The sequence below is a fragment of the Odontesthes bonariensis genome, chromosome 4, assembly GCF_027942865.1.
Source record: "Odontesthes bonariensis isolate fOdoBon6 chromosome 4, fOdoBon6.hap1, whole genome shotgun sequence".
Taxonomy (NCBI): Eukaryota; Metazoa; Chordata; class Actinopteri; order Atheriniformes; family Atherinopsidae; genus Odontesthes; species Odontesthes bonariensis.
The window spans coordinates 17,311,279-17,329,998 of record NC_134509.1 but is presented as its reverse complement, the minus strand read 5'-3'; the positions used below and the strand labels follow the sequence as shown (position 1 = coordinate 17,329,998).

At 41.3% G+C, this 18,720-nt stretch overlaps 1 protein-coding gene across 1 annotated transcript in view; it reads right to left on the bottom strand.

The window, feature by feature from the left end:
• Nucleotides 1-15,882, bottom strand: part of fhdc1 (FH2 domain containing 1) — a 33,443-nt gene extending 17,561 nt beyond the window's left edge. Inside the window, exon 1 of the mRNA XM_075463260.1 lies at nucleotides 15,725-15,882. The gene's annotated coding sequence lies outside the window, so the exon portion shown is untranslated. The remainder of the gene's footprint in view (nucleotides 1-15,724) is intronic.
• Between the last annotated feature and the right edge of the window lie 2,838 nt (nucleotides 15,883-18,720).

Below are 18,720 nucleotides of genomic sequence, written 5' to 3'. Positions count from 1 at the left end.
TAAATCATGGGATCATGTCAGTTTATCATGAATTCTAATCAACATCAACCTGTTTAACACCAATGAAAACACAGGACAACAAAACAAACTTGAGACGACGCGAATCATGTCAGGTCATTTTGAATGGCCGAAAAAGAATAAAACAGCAGATTTATACTGTAAAGACACTGTGTCGTGTTTTCAGGTTCAGAAACAGTCACTGTGCACCCTTAAAAAAAATCTTTGCTGACAGATCACTTTTTCAAATTTATTTTTGAACACAGACACCTAATGCTGTGAAGTAATTGCTTCTTTGAACAGACTTACACACCATACAAAAACTGCTTTAGTAGTACTAAAATCAGCCACAAGGACGTCACTAAATGCAGCCGGAACGTTTGTCATGGTTGCCTATTATTGACCCAATTAAAACACTGTCCTTGACCATAGTAACAATGAAACTAACACACCAAATTCTCAACATAAAACAGTTTTACTTGTCAAAACAGTGCTAAATAATGACCAGACCTGAAACATGAACAGCCCCATTAGCCTTTGCACCCCTGACTCCAAGACTGTTTACAGAATTCTATGCCGGGGAAACTTCGCTCGCACTGGTAATCAGAACAAATAAATCTCCTTTTACAGTTTAAATCAGTCTGCTTTTAGTTCACAGTTGGTGCATTAGACCAGCAATATCACAGGTCAGACAAGATCAAAACACCAACATTATTCCCAGTACTGTAAAGTAACAGAACATAATCTGTACCTCTCAGTGAAAAACTACACATAAAGCTCCAGTAAATCTGTCTGGATCTACTGCAGTCATAGAGCGGTGCTGTAACTCTGACTCTTTGAGTTTGAATTTGGTGAACAGCATTTAGAAAAGTTATTCTGGAACCTGGGCCCATTTATACAATGATAAAGAATAATCTAAGAGCCTCTGTTGCCTTTTGTTAAGAATGTTCCATCATTGATTCTATGTTCAACAAACTTTATTGAATACGGTCTTAAAGGGAAAGGTTTGGCTGGCAAAAGCACATTTGTATGCAAAATCTATAATTTCGGTAAAAATTTAACAGATTAAAAAAAAAATCCATTTGCAATTAACTACACATAATCAACCAATTTTTCAGCATTAAAAAGCTTGATTGGTTGACAGGACTACTTGAAACCCTTTTGGCAATGAGCACGGTTTCCCTCTCATCATGCATCCTAACCCGATCATGAAACAAAAAGTAATTTAAATGAAAATTCAGCGAACATTGTAATCATCGAATATTGAAAAGCCGCCTCACAGGCTAGAAGAAAGGCGGGCCCTTGCTTCTCCTCCCCCTGGTCACTGTTAAAACAGCAGCAGCACTGTGGCTCTCAGTTGGCGGGAAACTGTGTTTTATTTCAGGACATCACTCACTGTCACCAGAGTTGACAACTTGACATGGCTACAGTGATCTGATACTCCTCTGTTCAAGCAAAGAGATGAATAGAGGGTCTAACAGAAAGCAGGAGATAAATCTGAGACATGGTGGGTGTCTTGAGTACATTACTTCCAGCACCTTTATATAGAACCCCAATTCCAAAAAAAAAAAAAAAAAAAAAAAAATCAATAAAAATTGGACGCTGTGTAAAATAGAAATAAAAAATGAATGCAATGGTTTCCAAATCTCACGAAAGAGTGTTTCTGCAATTAAATTCAAGATGAATTTGTATTGTATTTTTCATGAAATAGATGCCTCACTTTCAACGTTTGATATGTTTTTCTATGTTCTTCTGGGAAAATAAATATTGGTTCATTTTACACAGCATCCCAACATTTTTGGAACTGGAGTTCTAAAGGCAGAGAAAAATAAAGAACAAAGGGAGAAAGATTTCATGAAAGATCAGTCCATTCAGATAACAGCAATAATTGCAAACTGGTAACAAACACTGTCCAAGTGAGACGACCTTCTAGAGACTTCTGGAACCAACACTTTGCCTCCAACATCTTACTGGTCATCTCCCACTGCTTCACCGCTTTGTCCACCCGATACTCAGAGTTTGTTACTAATTAATAAGGCAGATGTCACTAATGGCCTCATGTTCCCAGCACAAGGCTGCAAACTCAGTTGCCATGTCCTCAGAGCTGGACCACACCGTCACTCATGCTTCATTCATGAGACTGTGAGAACATCTGACCTCACACAGAGTCATCTCCCTCTGCAGCGACAACATGGCCACCCTGTTATGGGCCAGCTGTGATGAGGAAAACACAGGAAGGAAATCTCACCTAAATATCTCTTTAAAGAGATCACTATTATCTGAGCATTACAACTGTGGCTCGCAGTTAAAAGAGTTCATTCTCAGGTTACATCTTTGTTGTCATGTGGTATGAAGTTATTCTCAAATAATTGTCTTTGAACATGCATTACGGTGCTGGCAGGTGAACGTTTCTCTTTATGGAGCAAAGCTGTTCCTCCCTATCTTTTTTTTTTCTAAACTTTCCTGTCTGCACTGGGTTCATGTGCACGAGTAATTCATCCTCTGAAGAAATGAGCTGAGTGTCCGTGATTGATCTGTAGTATCTCGGTCATTTCATTACACGTCAAACTGAATGGAAAGACATCAACAAGGCGTTAACCGATAATCACAGGCCTAACATGATTTACAGAGGACAAAACCCATTTGTCAGTAAGGCAACACAGAAAAACCCTGAGGCACAGAAAGCAGATAGATGGTCGACCCACACATCCACCAACTGTCATGAATGAACACAGCGCTTCATCTAAAGGTGCACCTGTTGTTGACCCCGAGGCATTCCCGCTCCAATCAATCTTGATTATGAACAAGGAGATCCCCACCCTCTGTCATTAGTCTGATTGGAAACAACCAAAATCAAAGGCCAGTGAGAAAATTAGCCAGTCTTCTACAGCAAAGATGATGGAATCCTTTCCTAAATAAATTGGAGCAGACCAGGTCACACAAGGTATTACACATAGGCTCTCATGTTGAAGCCTACAAACAGTTATGAAAACAGCCGTAAAAACTTATTTGGTATATGTGTAGAATGAAAAAACGTTTGCGAAATCCATGGCAAAACAAAAGCAACGTGTAAAACAATGGCTACAGCAACAGGTTTGCAAGCACTTGGAGAAGAAACACGGTACGACTCATGACAGCTCGTCTTCAAGGATTAGGGTTAGGGAGATATGATAGTCTGACTTACTGGATGTGGAATACTGGGATAAGTCTATGGGCTCGGTAGCCTGGAAAACCAGCGCCAACTGCTGGACGGCAAAATGTTTTGCCTGCGGTTGGGTCTGGCCTCGATCCACTTGTCATTTTGAAAATACTGCCCTGAATCTGGCAGATGGCAACTAAACCAATCACAACGCAGAGATGTGTTTTGAATCAACGCGGGCGGGCCAGAGGGTTCTGGTGCGGGGTTTTGAGGGAGTGACGACAGAGCAGTGCGACGTTGGGCAGTGGAAGCGAACATAGACAAGCGAAAGCACAACAAGAAAGATGGCGGCGGCAATGGAACAGTGCTCGTTTGATTCAGCCTTGGCACACAGCCATTATAACGAACAGCCTTGCCACTCTGTATTAAGCCCCATTGTACCGGCTTTTTGGCTGCAGTTCCACCAGAATTCCACTGGGAGCGTCGGTGGAGACCAGAATGAATGGGGCCCAATGGAGCTAGATGCTACAAATGGTCAGTGTCACCTAAGTCTCCTCAAGAGCGCTCAGATTTGAATGTAGTTTCTGAGAGCTCAACATGGGTTTCAAGTAAAAAATCTACTGAACGAGTACATATATCCCTTTGATTTCTTACTGGTTGGCTTCTTGTTGTCCACAACGCGCTAGCATTGTGCTAATGACAGCTGGTCGACCAGCTATGTATGACGTCATATACACTTCAAATCCTTTTTTTAAGCAAATGAGTGGCTCTAAAAATCTAAAACTCAGCCATGGGTATTTTCTAAACACCCTCTTTCGAAAACAACATTCGAATTACTAGAGAAAAAATTATATCTTGAGATAAGGGCACGAAAGGGCGTATAGCTCCATAGGACTCCATTCATTCTGGTCTCCAAAATTGGGCGCCCCACGTGGAAAGAGGGTGGAACTGCAACCAAAATCGCCTCGTTGGAAACCGGAAATGCACCGTGAGTGGCGTATCTGTCCTATTATAGAATCTGTGCTTGGCATCAGTTTTGGAAGAGTCCCCTCCCACCAAAGCTTTCTGTCGCGCTTACTACGTCACAGTCAGTTGCGCTGATTGGTCAGAGCGTTGGCCTATAGGCACAGACGCGGTTTGAAAGACAACGGGTTGTGCTCATCAACAATGTTCCGTTGTATCCATTGATCGGTGCCAGACTAAATTAGACATCCAATCCATTTAGGCTGGTTTATCAGGCTATGGGCTCGGCGCTCATTACTAACAACTTTCACCTTCACTTCCATTGCCTGCAGGTACCTGTTTTTCAAAGTTTTCTTTGAAGGAAACAACAGGCACTGAGCTGAAACCTACACACCAAAAAGTTATGACGAAGATTTAAATCTGACGGTTACCTCATCATTTTGGTGAATTGCTCTATAAAGAACATTTTGCAACCTATAGGGACTCCTGCATGTGCTCTTACCAGTTCCATTCCAAAAACACAGTTTTTCTTCTGACACCATTCTGGAGGGGCATCATTGCTGCATCCTGTGCCAAGCCAAAATAACTGTGATTGGTAAGAAGAAATACAAACATGTCAGAGAGTTCTCCCCAAACCTGAGCGTTCTCCACTGCTGCCACAACACAATAGCCGCTTTCGGACTGTAGGAACCTTTGGCAGTTCTAATAACCTTTTAATCCGCGGGGCCGTTTTCTCCCGTGTTCGGACATACAGGAACTCGGGGCTTTCTCCCTTGGTTCCTATAACTATTTAGCTCCTTCTCCGAGGTCGGGTCTTTTCATAGTTCTTATAGAACGAATCTAACGGAGGTGTGTGGTGGTTGGTAGCTACGCCCCATGTCATGCTATCACGGCTGAAATGTTTACTCATACAACACAGACAGAACAGGCGGGTGTTTAATAAGTTAAACTTACACTGGTCTCATTTGTCTGCAGCGCTCTGCTCTCCTTTCTTCCTTCATGAAATGAAAAAGTATCTCCTGACTCTCTCTGTGAGCTCTTCCAGCCTCGATATTAGACGCCTGATGTGATTGTCCATGATTAATATCACCATCATGCAGACCATAAACACGGTGGCCTCCCCGCTCTCCATATTAGCTTCTTGGTGGTGTTTTTTCTACTCTCCTTACTTTTACTGTTTTGTTTTGTGTTTGAATGTAGCGCTAAACGGCTAACGGCTAACATGTCACTGAAGCAGACGGCTGCGCGCGGCGCATCAGTCCCTATCAGGTCCCGACTCATGTGCGAATGCAGACTGAAACAGTTCCGCAGGGGAAGGATAGTTATCAGAACGAAATTCAAGGAGGGTAGTTCTGATAACTACTTTCTTAGAACGGTCTGTCCGAAAGCGGCTTATGAAGGTAGGCCTCGCTATGCTCAATCACAATTATGACATCTGAGGTAGAGGTAGTGACATGGTCCAAATTACAATCAGTCTAATCTGATCTGGGTGGGGTCCTATCCCATTGTTACGGACCACAAACAGCAACCTCCAGGGCTGAAAAATGAAGCCAACCCAGAGGTTTTTAAAAACTAATTTCCCTTGACTAGTCACTTGAGACTGGCTCCAAAGGTAAGCCAAAAGGGGCGTGACCGCATTGAGTGATCGGTGAGTGCTGTGACAAGGGATGCACAGACTGCTTGGCTGATTTTCAGCTATATCCCATGAACACCAGATCAAACCAGATCTTACCAGAAAAGGATTGCAGATACAATGTAATGCCATTCCTTCATGTTGTTGTAATGTTGCTGTAGCTTATCGATTTGTCCCGTAGAAATTACTGTGATGAATACTCAGAAAATAACTCAAATGCCGGAATCAGAACCAGAATCAGAATAGTTGTAGAGACAGGCAGGTTTGTACACAAAGCAGGAATCGAACCCAGGCCATTAGGTGAGGTAAACTTAACAAATAAGGGCTTGGAACCAGAAAAGTGCAGCCACAAAAAAAAAATAAAAAATTGCATTTTTAAAATCTCAGTCTAAATAAGTTCACTTTGTTTCACCCTTTCATGGGAACAAGTTGAAGAAGAGAAGGGGAAGAGAGGTCTATGTTTTCTGCCAAAGGGACATTCTCAATGAGGATGAAAAATAAAAACCTGGATGAATAAGTACAAAAAAATCGAATCGCTGATACAGAATCAAGATCAATGCTTTTTGTTTTTCCTCTAAAGACCTGTGGGATCCTAATTGTTTTGCCAAAGTTGGTTCTGAACCTTTTCCAGTTTCTGACCCCCCTCCATGATGCCTTACACATACTTCTACACTTCAAAAGCACTCAACAAAATCTATTCTGACTCAAATTATATCACCGGTGCAGGTGATTATTAAAATCGTTAAAATTACCCAGCCTAAAATGTGTTATTTTTAGATGATTTTATTTAATTCACAGATACACAATAAAAAGCTACCGTAACTTACTAAGTACCTGTCAACAAGTTTTGAAGGAGCCATCAAGTCCAACTCAAACACAATCCACTCTGATTCACAAATGTGTAACGCTGAAGGTCAATGCGCCATCGCCTGCTATAATAATCCCCTGTTGCTACCTTCCAGTTCAATTTCCTGAGGGTCAGCAGGTCCCTGCAGAGCACAAGTCTTTCACTCACACTGTAGGGGCAAAGAGGCGCGTTCACAGGGGATTTGGCCATTTCTGCACCATCATCATTACCATGGGAACACTCGTTAGCAGAGAGTAAATTGCATAAAGCTCAGTGGGATGTCGCTGTCGGCCTGTTTGCTTCCGTCCACCTTGATCCTAACTTTTCCAAACAGTGGTGGTGCAGAGACAGAGACAGCCATCTGTGGTATTTTAGCTGTACAGAGAAATTTTTTTTTTACCCATTATCTGTAACAATGGTAATGCAAGTTTATTTAGTTTTTGTGAGGATTCATTCAGCACAGGAAGTGAAAATCTTACCCCAATATCTTTCAATTGTTTCATTGGATCAGCAGACCAAGAATATCATTTATAATGACAGAAAAAACAGCACACATCAACTCCTTTTTACCGTAATTTTCAGTGCTAATTTAAAGCTCTCTCAGCATTTCCTCCCTTGCATCTGAATCTGTAAGTCTGGTCTCTTCTCAGGTTCAGTACACTGTATGTCTCATCCTCTGTAGGCATCTCTTGTGCATTGTCCCTAGTTGTAAACAGTAACCTCATACACAAGCATGGCGAACATAGTAAATGTAACAAAAAATGCTTCTGTAACCCTGTCGTTAGGAGCCCGATATTCTGCCAGTGTCACCATTTAGATCAAAGCACTGCTTGTCAAAGATCTGAAATCACACCAACCTCGTGAGCTTAGAGCCAAATGTCTCCAGACTTCCAGCTCAGAACACCCTGAAATCCACTCCCTAACAGCTGCGCAACTGCGGGACAAAACCGAACAACCCTGGTCTCAATGGAAAAGAGTTACTGAGATAGAGTAAATCTCCAGATCCTTATCACCAGACCACAGCGTGAGATTTGACAAACTACAGTAAACTGCATGTTAGAGTTAACAACAGCCACATAATACGCATACAATCGAATCTGTTCAAAGATTTCTAGGGTCTACCAAATTTGGTGCGTCAAAGAATAATCAAAACAAATGCTGTATCTTTTTTCACTTACAGCAGCATTGTGGTATGCTTTGGAGCCTCCCAAAGACGCTGCAGGTTGCAAAACAGCCAGATCCAGTACAAAGGGCTCAAGAAAGAAAGAAGTCCCCATATTTTCGGTCGATGGACAGATTAACAAATCATTTAGCACAATTTTTAGCCAGAATCATTCAAGTTATTTCATCAAACAGGGCCTTTCACTTCTTAGCATTTGTTTGTGGGTTTTCCTGCAAAGCAGTGAGAATGCTTTGCTGGCAAATGTTTCGTCTCCATCCTGTCCACACCGATCAGCTCCTCTATCCCCAACGTCAAGGCCCTCCTTACAGCTCCCAAAGGGATATCTGGATGTCAGCCATTATAAAAAAGAAAGGTATTTATAAGTGTATGAAATATATAAAGAGGTTAAAGTAGAACTGCAGTCAGTATAAAGATATACAAGAAAGCTCTGCACTTGAGCGTGTGTGTGTGTGTGGACTTAATGTCCATTTGGGAACTTTTGTTCCAACTTTCTAAATGTTATTTACAGAAGAGAGGACAAACAGAACGGGAGTTGGAGTTGTTGCCGAAACCGTACACATACAGCTTCAAACAGCTCACACAAACACACACACGAGCCAGGTTACTATTGCCTTGACACCAACGACAAAAGAGCGGTCACAAAACGGATACAAAGAATACGAAACTGCACTTCGAAAGTGTGTGTCGGAACAGCAGATCAACACGCAGGAGGTGACGGTGGCAGGATAAATCACGACAACCCATCTGTCTCATCCTCAAACAAAGAGTACTTTGACAAAACTAAAGCTTCATATCAAACCGCTTTTCTCACGTTTGTGTAAGTTGGACAAAATGTCACAAAATATGAAATACCTGCATAACAACTAGCCATTTATAACCCCGTGGCATCGGTTGTGTAACACACAAATTACGAACGGAAAGCCCAGACAACAGCCCCCCCCCTCGTCCAGGAAAAGCCGTCACACTGGCAAAAACTGCAGACAAGGAACCTATTATTCCGGAAATCCTGGATTTGTCAAATATTTTCAAAGATTGAGCACTTCCATCTTTATGTCTGAATAAAATCTGACAGACCCTGACCAAGTGAATTATTCATGCTACCATGAATAAACTTTTTCTCAACTCAGCTACTGCTGTCCTGTACTTAGTCTCTCAACAACCCAGCGGCGACTCACCTGTGTCAGCCATGGCACATCATGTACTGGACTAAAAACCAAGAATCATTTTTGAATATCCTCTCAAAAGCAAGTTTCAACTATGCATGCTAATTTGCCCAAGATTTGGACTCTGGTTGAGCAAACACTTCAGCGATCATGGCCTCATGCTCCACTATCTAGTGATGCTCATCCAAGGAGTCTCCTCGATTTGGCCTTTGTTGAAGGGATGCCTGAGCTTATCTTTTCAATGTCTTGTAAGGAGTCAAAGCCAAAGAACAAACAGTACCTTGACACAGAACTTCCAGTGACGCTGCTGAATATGCTGAACAAGTGCCATGTAGAAATGAGGGCGAAAGAGTCGCTGCACAAACCAACAAAACCCACCACCATGTGAGCCACAGTAGGTTATGGACGAAGGATTAACACGGCTCAGAACAAACAGAAATATTTTCCCCACTCTCAAATCTGCACAATCGCTTTTAAGGAGATTATTGCAAGGTGCCATTTGTCTAGGTTTTTTTAAAATTTTTAATAAGGTCAAGGTACAGCGTGACACCCTAATGTCATGTGCAGCTCCACCTGTGTTACTGTAAACCCCCCCCACACACACACACACACACACACACAACCACAGCAGCTGAGACCCATGTCCGACATCCAGCAAGCATCACAAGTCCCTGTCAGTCCTCAAGACGAAGACACTGGGTAAAACAAAGCAGGTAAACAGAAACAGATTCTTTTTCATAAATACCAACACTGACCCCGTTAACTTCAGCTCAGTGTGCAGAGCACATTTCTCCTCAACTGCAAGATAACTGTTAATCAGTGTTTAATTTTTTCACGTTAGTTGTTACAAATCCATTTGTTTTTTGTCTGCACACAATCCCCTCGCATTGGTTGAACGTGAGCAAGGAGATGCATTCCTCTGTTCTCATTTTACATGCTGGAACTCTAGTGGTGCGACTTTATTCACTCTAAGAAACAGGAAATATGAAAAATAAGGTCACCTTTTAAAGTCAGCTTAAAGTGACTGAAACACAGCTGAAGTTCTGCTCTGCTTCAGCTGCCTAAAACTTTTTTCAGTTTTGCAGATCACAATTAATAAATATCACCATTAACAGACTGCAATCGCACGATATCAAATTCATATTAAGAAGATTTGAAGATTTTCTCATGAAGCAGCAGGAATCTTATGAAATCACAATAAAAAAAAAAAATCAGGCTTCAATCTTTATTATTGCGGCAGAAAAACAAAAGTTCTGACAAATCTGCATTCCAACTTGGTTTTTTGATGGTTCCTAGACATGTTGACCGCAAACAATAGCAGCTCCTATTTACTGACTGCTTCTGCGCAGTTCCTTTGGTTAATTTGGAAACTTAATCCACGCACTTGTTGAGTCTTTCATTGAACGTGCCTTCCTTTCTCAAATCATTTCTAAAGAGGATTCCCCACCTGGTTCTATGGAGCAAACTAGCGCTTAACAGAGCAGACTAACACAGAAATACTAGAGGATTTAAGGGTCATATTTCACTTTGCTGTCATCCTCAATGCTACCTTTTTCAGTGTCTGTGGATATTAAACAACAAGTATTCAGTTTGCCATCTTTATAAAGGGCCTATAGGTAACCAGCAGGATAGAGGAGCTGAACCGGCAAACAGCAGTGAGGGTTTCAGGGTTATGTAGTACGGCCAGAAAAGTACAAAACACCTAGTGGATATTTGGGGCACCTAAATTTCTGTATAATGACCATGTCAGAGTACTGTGACATTGTGTTTTGCTGCTCCACAGTTCCTGCTTTACATGTCACAACAATGAGCTGCATGCCAACATCGAGTGACTGAGAAAGGACAGTTCCACCAAATAATATTTTAGCTCCAACAATATGTATAGTATAAGCTAAAACTATTTTAAAGCTGATTTTAGAATATTGTACCATTTATTCAAGCAAAACTTGCTGATTTTCTTTTATTGATTAGATATCCCATAGAGCGTCATTAAAGGAACAGTAAAAAAAAAAAAAAAAAAAAGTATCAAAATGCATTTTGACTCATTAAGCTCCGAGGTGCCCTCTACACATGCAGCTGCACTCACATGTTGCATTAGGTGTTAATGGACTAATAATAGCACCACAGGCAAAGAGTGTAATTGTCAGCGAGTTGACTCTTGACTTGAAGATATCTGTTCAACACTTTGATTTACATGTACAACCAGACCAAGTTGTTTCTTACCTGTAAGTCGGCTTAAACCTTTCATTTGTACAGCTCTACATTCGGAAAAGCTGTGAGAGTGTTCATCAACTTTGCTTTATTTACTTTGCCACCAACTACAGTTAATAAAAGTAATCGTTAACATGTATCTCTCGCTCTCAAAAAAAAAAAGGTTATCATGGAGATCAAACCCCCAGCGTATTAAAACACTTTTCATTGTCTGTCGCACAGAGAAACAGCCGTAGCCTCCAGACTGCTGAGGCAGAAGTTCTGTCTAACCAGGCATTTTATATAAGAAGCCTATCCAAGTGCAGCATTATTTTTTGATGAAAGTAGCACACTGCAATTAAAAGCTTGAGGTGGACAAAACGCGAGGATTGATAACACTTTTAAAAATCCCATTATAGCGTATGTCAGCTCCAAATCAAAGGGCCAAGTGAGTTCTTTCCAAACTGAAGAAGAGCGGAGATGCATCTGCTCATAAATCTAAGGCCAGACTGTACAACTTCTATCTGTCCTGCCTTCACTGTGCCCCACGGGGCATCCCCAACACCTGCACGGTAAGAGAATGACGGATATTATAAAGACTACGTGTAGATACAGAATAGCAGCCACCAGCACAACATATCCCCTGAAGCTTAGCGCAAATCTGCTAATAACAGCCTGCGTCTGAAACGAAGTTTCCAGATTTTGAAGATTAAAGCTGTCAGTTTGCAGAGCACGCGAGCCAGCTCTGTCAATTACTGTTTAAGCAGGCTTCAGACAAGTTCAGCTAAGACTTATATGAATGACCACCCCACCTGCAGCCTGTCAGCTGACCTGCAACTCAACTTGGGATTGGCCTCATCATGTAACCAACTGTAAAACCTATGTAACTCTAAGGCAAACAAGGAATCTATGCTAATCCTCTTAATAACTGACCCAGCAGAAAAATGTGTTGAGCACCGTCCTCACCCATTAAAATGTTGCGGGTTAGCAGCAGATAATTCAGTGCTGCTGTATGTTCTATACATGAACTGCAAGTGGGGAGCGCAGCCCGCTGCCGAGGTTAATGTGCTATGTTTAATTAAATTCTTTCTTTTTTTTTTTTTTTTTTAAAGAAAGTGGTTCGGATTTGCACCAAAATTTAATCGGTTCCTTCTTTTCCTTTGATCCACCTCGCCACTGTGTTTCACGACACTCAGCTTGGTAGTCTTTTGCACGAGCTTGCTGACGAAAAAAAAAAAAAATGGTGATGAAACTGCAACTTGAGAGTTGCTGCCAGAAGTAGAGGAAACGCGCATCTACCACGTTCTTTTTGGACCAATGTAAAGCGCATTTAATCCTTCCTTTCTGCTCTACAACGTTTGGTAAAATGAAGCACATGAACACTAAATGGAGTGAATATCACGTGCTTCTTACAAGACAAAGCTGTAAAGAATATGATATGTTTTTAGATGATTCTTTTTTTTCATCAAAGAATCCATCCGATTGGGGATTTAATAGTCTCTGTTCATCTATTTCTAAAAAATGAAATGCGTTGGAAATATACACAGGAACATAAATAAAAAATATTTACATGTAAACATACCTCTTTGCTTTTCTGACATGACATTGGTGTCAGTATCACGCAGCCGTTATCAAACAGGTGAACGAAGATGATTATGACGACTATGATTATCTAAAAAAAACTGCGATGACGTCACTTGTTAGTTGTGACAGCCCTAAACAGAAACAACTCAGAGAGGGACATTTTGGAACCACCAATCAGCCCACAATCTAGTGTTTCAATTGGCAAAGACGTTAAATATAAGAAGAACACAGTAAAATCTATACGCAAAAGTATATGTCCCTTAAACATAAGATTGGCAGTTGTTTTCAGTCTCCACAGCCAGAAAAAAAAGGTGTTTTTTTCAATGAAGTTTCATGTAGTTATGAGAAAATTCTGAAACTACATTGCCCTCGAGGATGCAGTCGAAATGTTTTGAAATAAATGTTTCAGTTAAATGATTTGACTGATGGATCACTTTACCTATTTATCGGACATTTCCACACGTCCCACTTTCTGAAGAGTCAGCTGTGGCTGCTGCGCTTGTGATATTATCTCTGTAGAAATCTTCGTAATGCGTTTGAGTTTTGGATTGAGGACGAATAACAGTCGTCTTAAGAATGTGATCTGAAAATGTGATGGACTTTCACAGCCATTCTCAGGCAACTTTCACACGAAACAAACATAGAATTACAAAACTGCAAAGCACGTGTTGTAGCATTAGATGATGAGACCCAAAAAACATCTGGCCAGTTCGTCAGCATTATATTGACAGCCAGGTGTTTCCACTCTCCTCCTTATCCATCAGTGAGAGTAGGTTAAATATCAAAATGTTTCATCACACCTTAAACGAGAATAATATCGCACTCTGTACTGGAAAACTCTAATCTCACTTCATGATAAAGCTGTGTTCAATACACCTGAGAGGGTGTTTTCCAGAACCACGGCACACGTTTCACTAAAATACGCCATGAATCTCCTGATAAATTATACAAGGGGAGAAAAAGTAAACCGTGCGAAACAAAATCCACTCGGGCACGGTAATGACAAGAAGAATGCCTTGTCTGTGAGGCTACAGATCAAAAACCAGAGCTTTGAATGTTTCTCCTGTTTGTTCCATTGTTAACAGGTGATCAGTGTCTGGCCCTCAGCAGACCGCTGCGTCTGCATCACCTCTGGCTCAGGCTTCCAATTGTTGCTTCAGCAATCCGAGCCCGGTGCCAAGATCAGCTTTAGGCAAATCCACCTCTTGGCTTCACGGCCTTGTGCAGCTTTAAAGCCGAGTCCGCCACAGACGCCTGCAGATTAACCGCAGAACTCTGAGCACGGCAACGAAAACAGAGCGGCGAAAACCGGGTGTAACAAGTGGCTGAAGGCAACACATCCTGAATGAGACACGGGTTGCAGCGATACACAAAGGTGACAGATAAAGCATCTGTTCAGGTCACCATAGAGACGGCCGCAGGGTAACGTGGAGAGAAAGTAAACATGTTTGTATGGCATTGGGGAAAAGTGTTTGCCCAAGGGCAGAGACTTATTAAAATATACTTTAACATGTGTAAAACCCTACCTACAGGCACTCACAGCTAACATTACAGTCTCAGACTTGTCAGGAACACACATAAACCCGCGGAGCATTATTTATCTAGACCTCATTTGTGAAAGGAACCGTGTATAAGGTGTGTCAGTTTTAAGTTACTTTAGTTTACTTTCTTCGTTGTCAAACCACCAGGAGATTTGGGTGATAGAGGGTAGGGGGAGGTTTGATTAATCTCTCTTATTCCTAACCCTTTTTCACTGCAGACTAAACCTGAATTATAAGAAAAGGTCACATTTTCAGGCAATAAAGTGCACTCGAGTTGACCCGAGCTGCCAGCAACTATTCAGCCCCTCCCTGCTCCCACACAAATAAATCTGGCCCCCCAATATCTTCCTCCTCGGGATGACGTCAAAGAATTGAGTTTTCCATGTTACCCTCGGCCTCCACAGCAACCAGGGGGCTGACGGCGCACTCCCCCATGACATGACCCGGGAAGAGACTCTTTCTCTGTTTTACATGGGGGGTATTGTTCCCAACACTTGAATAGATTGCTCCCTAAATCATCTTGGCATGGATAAAACTGTACAAAAGCCAGGGGAGCTGTGGTCTGAGGTGCAAGACAAAACCAGCAGGGGCACAGTTACAAAAGCCAAACATGTTGAACCATAAGAGACCTAAGCTCTGTCTCTATGACAACAGCACTGTAATACATATCCACACAAAGTTTCAAAAGCTGTAAAATGCAATAGTCTGAGCCGATCACTGGACATCTTAAATCATGATGGTAATAAGAAAAAAAAGGCTGCAGTTTAGATGGAGAACTTAAGTTATGCTCTTAAGTAAAAAATAGGGGTTTGGAAAAGCAAAAAAAAACCCCAAAAACATCATCTAATGTCTTGTCAAAGTTAAATTTCCTAATAAAGAGACAATTGTTTTTTTATTTCAATAATATACAGCGGCATATATTGAAAAAAAGATCTAATCATATTGAAACAGATGGAAAACGAGGAATGATGATGTGTATGTTACAAAGAAGAGCTGTCTTCTGTTGACATTGATATAAAAGCCACATTAAATCTGACCTAAAAGATCAGAACTGATCCAACTGCAGTAAAGTCAGTCTGTTAAAATTCAAATCTATTTCACATCTTACTGTACAAAGACCTGTGTACTAATACACAGACCAATATCTGTATTTGTCAGAGCATCGTACCACAGAGAATGCTGACATGAAGCCAATGCTTCCATGATATTTACGTTGCAAGTAAACAGTGGAGCAACAGATTAAGGGCTGAAACTACAATAAGTCTCCATTATGATGTCATTTTGGACCCGGACTGCATTGCAGGACACATCCTGCTGTCACCGCAGCGGTCAAAGCAGAATAATAATTTAAAAAAAAAATGTAGGGTGATTTAATGCTCCCTCCTATCCTCAGCTGTGTTGTCACAGGAAGGTGACTTCTCATGGAAGAGTTACATATTGCACATCAACAGCATGATGTGGCGGTACTGTCCTGCCTCACTTACCCGATGGATGAGAAGGCTCGCCGGGACACGTATTCCGCTCCGACTGGGTTAGTATGTTATACTAAGTTAGTATGAGATACTTTTCACTGGAGAAATGAATGTCGTTTCGGGTTATGAGGCGCTCAGGTGAGCTGCAGGCGTCCTGACCGAGCCGCAGCACAGGCAGTGCCGACAGACAACACCAGCAGCTGGGGAAGGTGGCGGTGTTGTGAGCTTCCTCGTACGTGATTGGGCCAGGTGGAGCAGGCGCGTTCACGAGGCTGAGTACGGACTCAGGAGCACTTAGTAAAGCCACTGTTAGAGGGCATAGTTTGTCACTGCGTCCATAAATTCTGGTTAAAAACCCAAACCGAAAATTAAAAACAAAAAAAAAACGTTAAAAAAAAGTAGAAAAATTACCTTTTTATTTTTTTTACTAAGGCAAATTCCAAAAACATTTCGGAAATCATGGATGCCGCATCCTCCAGGCAAAATAAGAGAGCAACCGTCCAGAATGCCACAGCAGACGGAACAAAAGCCTCGTCCATTATGGTCCGGGGATGCATTAGTGTACACAGCATAGGTAACTTGCACATGTGTAAAGGGCCTATTAAAGATGAGCAACAGATGCTGCAAATGTTCATCTTTTTCAGGGAAGGTCTTGCTTAATTCAGCAAGACAATACAAAACCACATCCTGAATTTATTGGAACAGCATAGCTCTATAGCAGTGGTTCTCAAACTTTTTGGTCATTCCCCACTTTGAACAAGTGGGGATTTCCAAGCCCCACCTGCCCCTGTCTCCCAACAAAAATATTGACAAATTACATTTGAACTTTATTGAACTAACACCAATTAACGTCATATTTTATATAACAATAACATCAAATAACACAAAGTTCAAAAAGAGAAAATAAAGTGCAGTTGTGCCATCATCACTTGAATCAAAAACAAAAAGACTACAGTGAAACTACAGTAGTCAGTGAAACAGTGTTTCATTTGCAATCTGTGCAAAAAACAAAAACAACTAAAATGTATCCCTGCATTAGTGGCTGCAATGAGCCTGTTTTGCACTGCACAACTTCTTAAAACATGGTTGCAGGCTTTAAACTGCCCCTCTCAAGTCATGCTCAATGTTGAGCTGAGATCTGTATTTTGTTTTCAGAGATGCCACAGCTGAAAAGCATATGATTTGTATTGCAGGATTCTGTATGTAACTTTGTATGAGGCCGTTTGTGCTCAACTGTTAACCGACGCAGCCTTTACCATGCGTTGCTCCTGCTGTCGATATTCTTTTAAAGCAATTCAGTGGCTTGTTAACATGACAGGGGTGTGTTATCTCCAGGTGTCTCCTTAATTTGTTCGGCCCCATGCTGTCTGCTAACGGCTTCAGACACACAACACACACCGGTCTCTCCTCTGCACCGACCACTGCAACCGTGAATCCTAGACCAAGATAGCTTTCATCACATTTTCTTTTCGGTTGGGTTTTTGGTTGACTTGGCCCCTGTGTCTTGTGTGTTTGTGATGGTACTGGCTCTTTTGTGGTCCGAGTCACAAATTTATCCATGTTGCTCACAGTTACGCTATCTGCTACCTTGCTGTCCCGCCGCAATTAACAACTCGACGTCAATCATTGTTTTTGGACTTTAGTTCCAGGTTACATTTTTCTCCCGGTCTCCCAATGCTCTCTCATAATTTTAGCTATTCATTATTACTTTATTTGTGTGTGGGTGTTTTGTTTAGTGAATTATCTTTATTGTCAATAAACAAAAGCATTTAAGATAAGGCATAAAATTGAAAATTTCCTCCCGTTTGTCGCGCCCCACTTGCCATGTCTCCGTTCCACTAGTGGGGCGCGCCCCACACTTTGAGAAACACTGCTCTATAGTAAGTAGTGAGTCTCAAAGCTATTAAAAAAAAAAAAAATAAATAAATTGTCCTTTTTTTTTTTCTCTCTCTCCCTTTGACTCTTACAGAGTTTTGTTAAAAAGAAGATGCGATGCAAACCTGCTGCTGTTGAGACTTTTGTGAAGCTTGTTGCTGATATATGCATTCAAAATATGAATGAAGGAAGGAATATTTGTACTTACACAACAAAATTTAACAGGGAGCCTACTGGATTCAGACCGTGCAGACATCCCAAAATGCATTTGAAAGCTCCTTAATGATCTTTTATTAATGAATATCCAACAGTTTTATTCTTTTGCCCTTTGGTTTCACTCTCTTTACTGCAAGTGAAAAATTAAAACACGGATGGACCAATCAGCCCGATTAGCTGATCTTTGCTTAAAAAAAAAAGAAAAAAGGTTGCAATAAATTTAAGTTTAGACACATTATAATCAGATAAAACACTTAGTTGAGGTCAAAATTACACGACAGTTTGACTTTCAACTCATTCTACTTACATCAACACCACTGAGACTTATCCACTTTTGTCATTTGATGAACCGTTTGCTCCAGACAGTTTGGTGCTCCGACAGGCCGCATTTGATCCGACAATACACTTCAAGATGAAACATGCCACTGATTCTACAATCAGCATTGTCAAAGCTTTCCTGGAGATTAAGCAGCTTAGTAGATCCTGTCAAATGTGTAGCTGTGGGTGTGGTGGGCTTGTGAAAAGCTAAAGGGGAACCTAAAAGCACCTGTGGTTAAGTAAACCATTTCAAGTTGTAGTGCAATAGCTCCACGCTCAATAAAAGAGGAGAAGTCCCCTGGCCAGCTACAAACAGTTTGAATCCATGTGTCAACAGCCTACAATGGGTCATCTGTTGGAAGAAGAGCAAGTTGACAAAACACAGGATGGGGCAAGTTACTTAAAAAAACAACATTGGAAGTTCTCAAAAGGCATGTCACGAGTAGTCTGGGATATTATCCTGACTCCGTTTAAAGTACCAATAATCCAAACTGGCTTTAAGTCGCTTGATTTCTTTTTTTTTGTTGGCCCTTCGAGAGACATTTCATACAGGCTGCTGTCATAAACCTTTGTTAAAAACAGAAACAACTAGACACAGC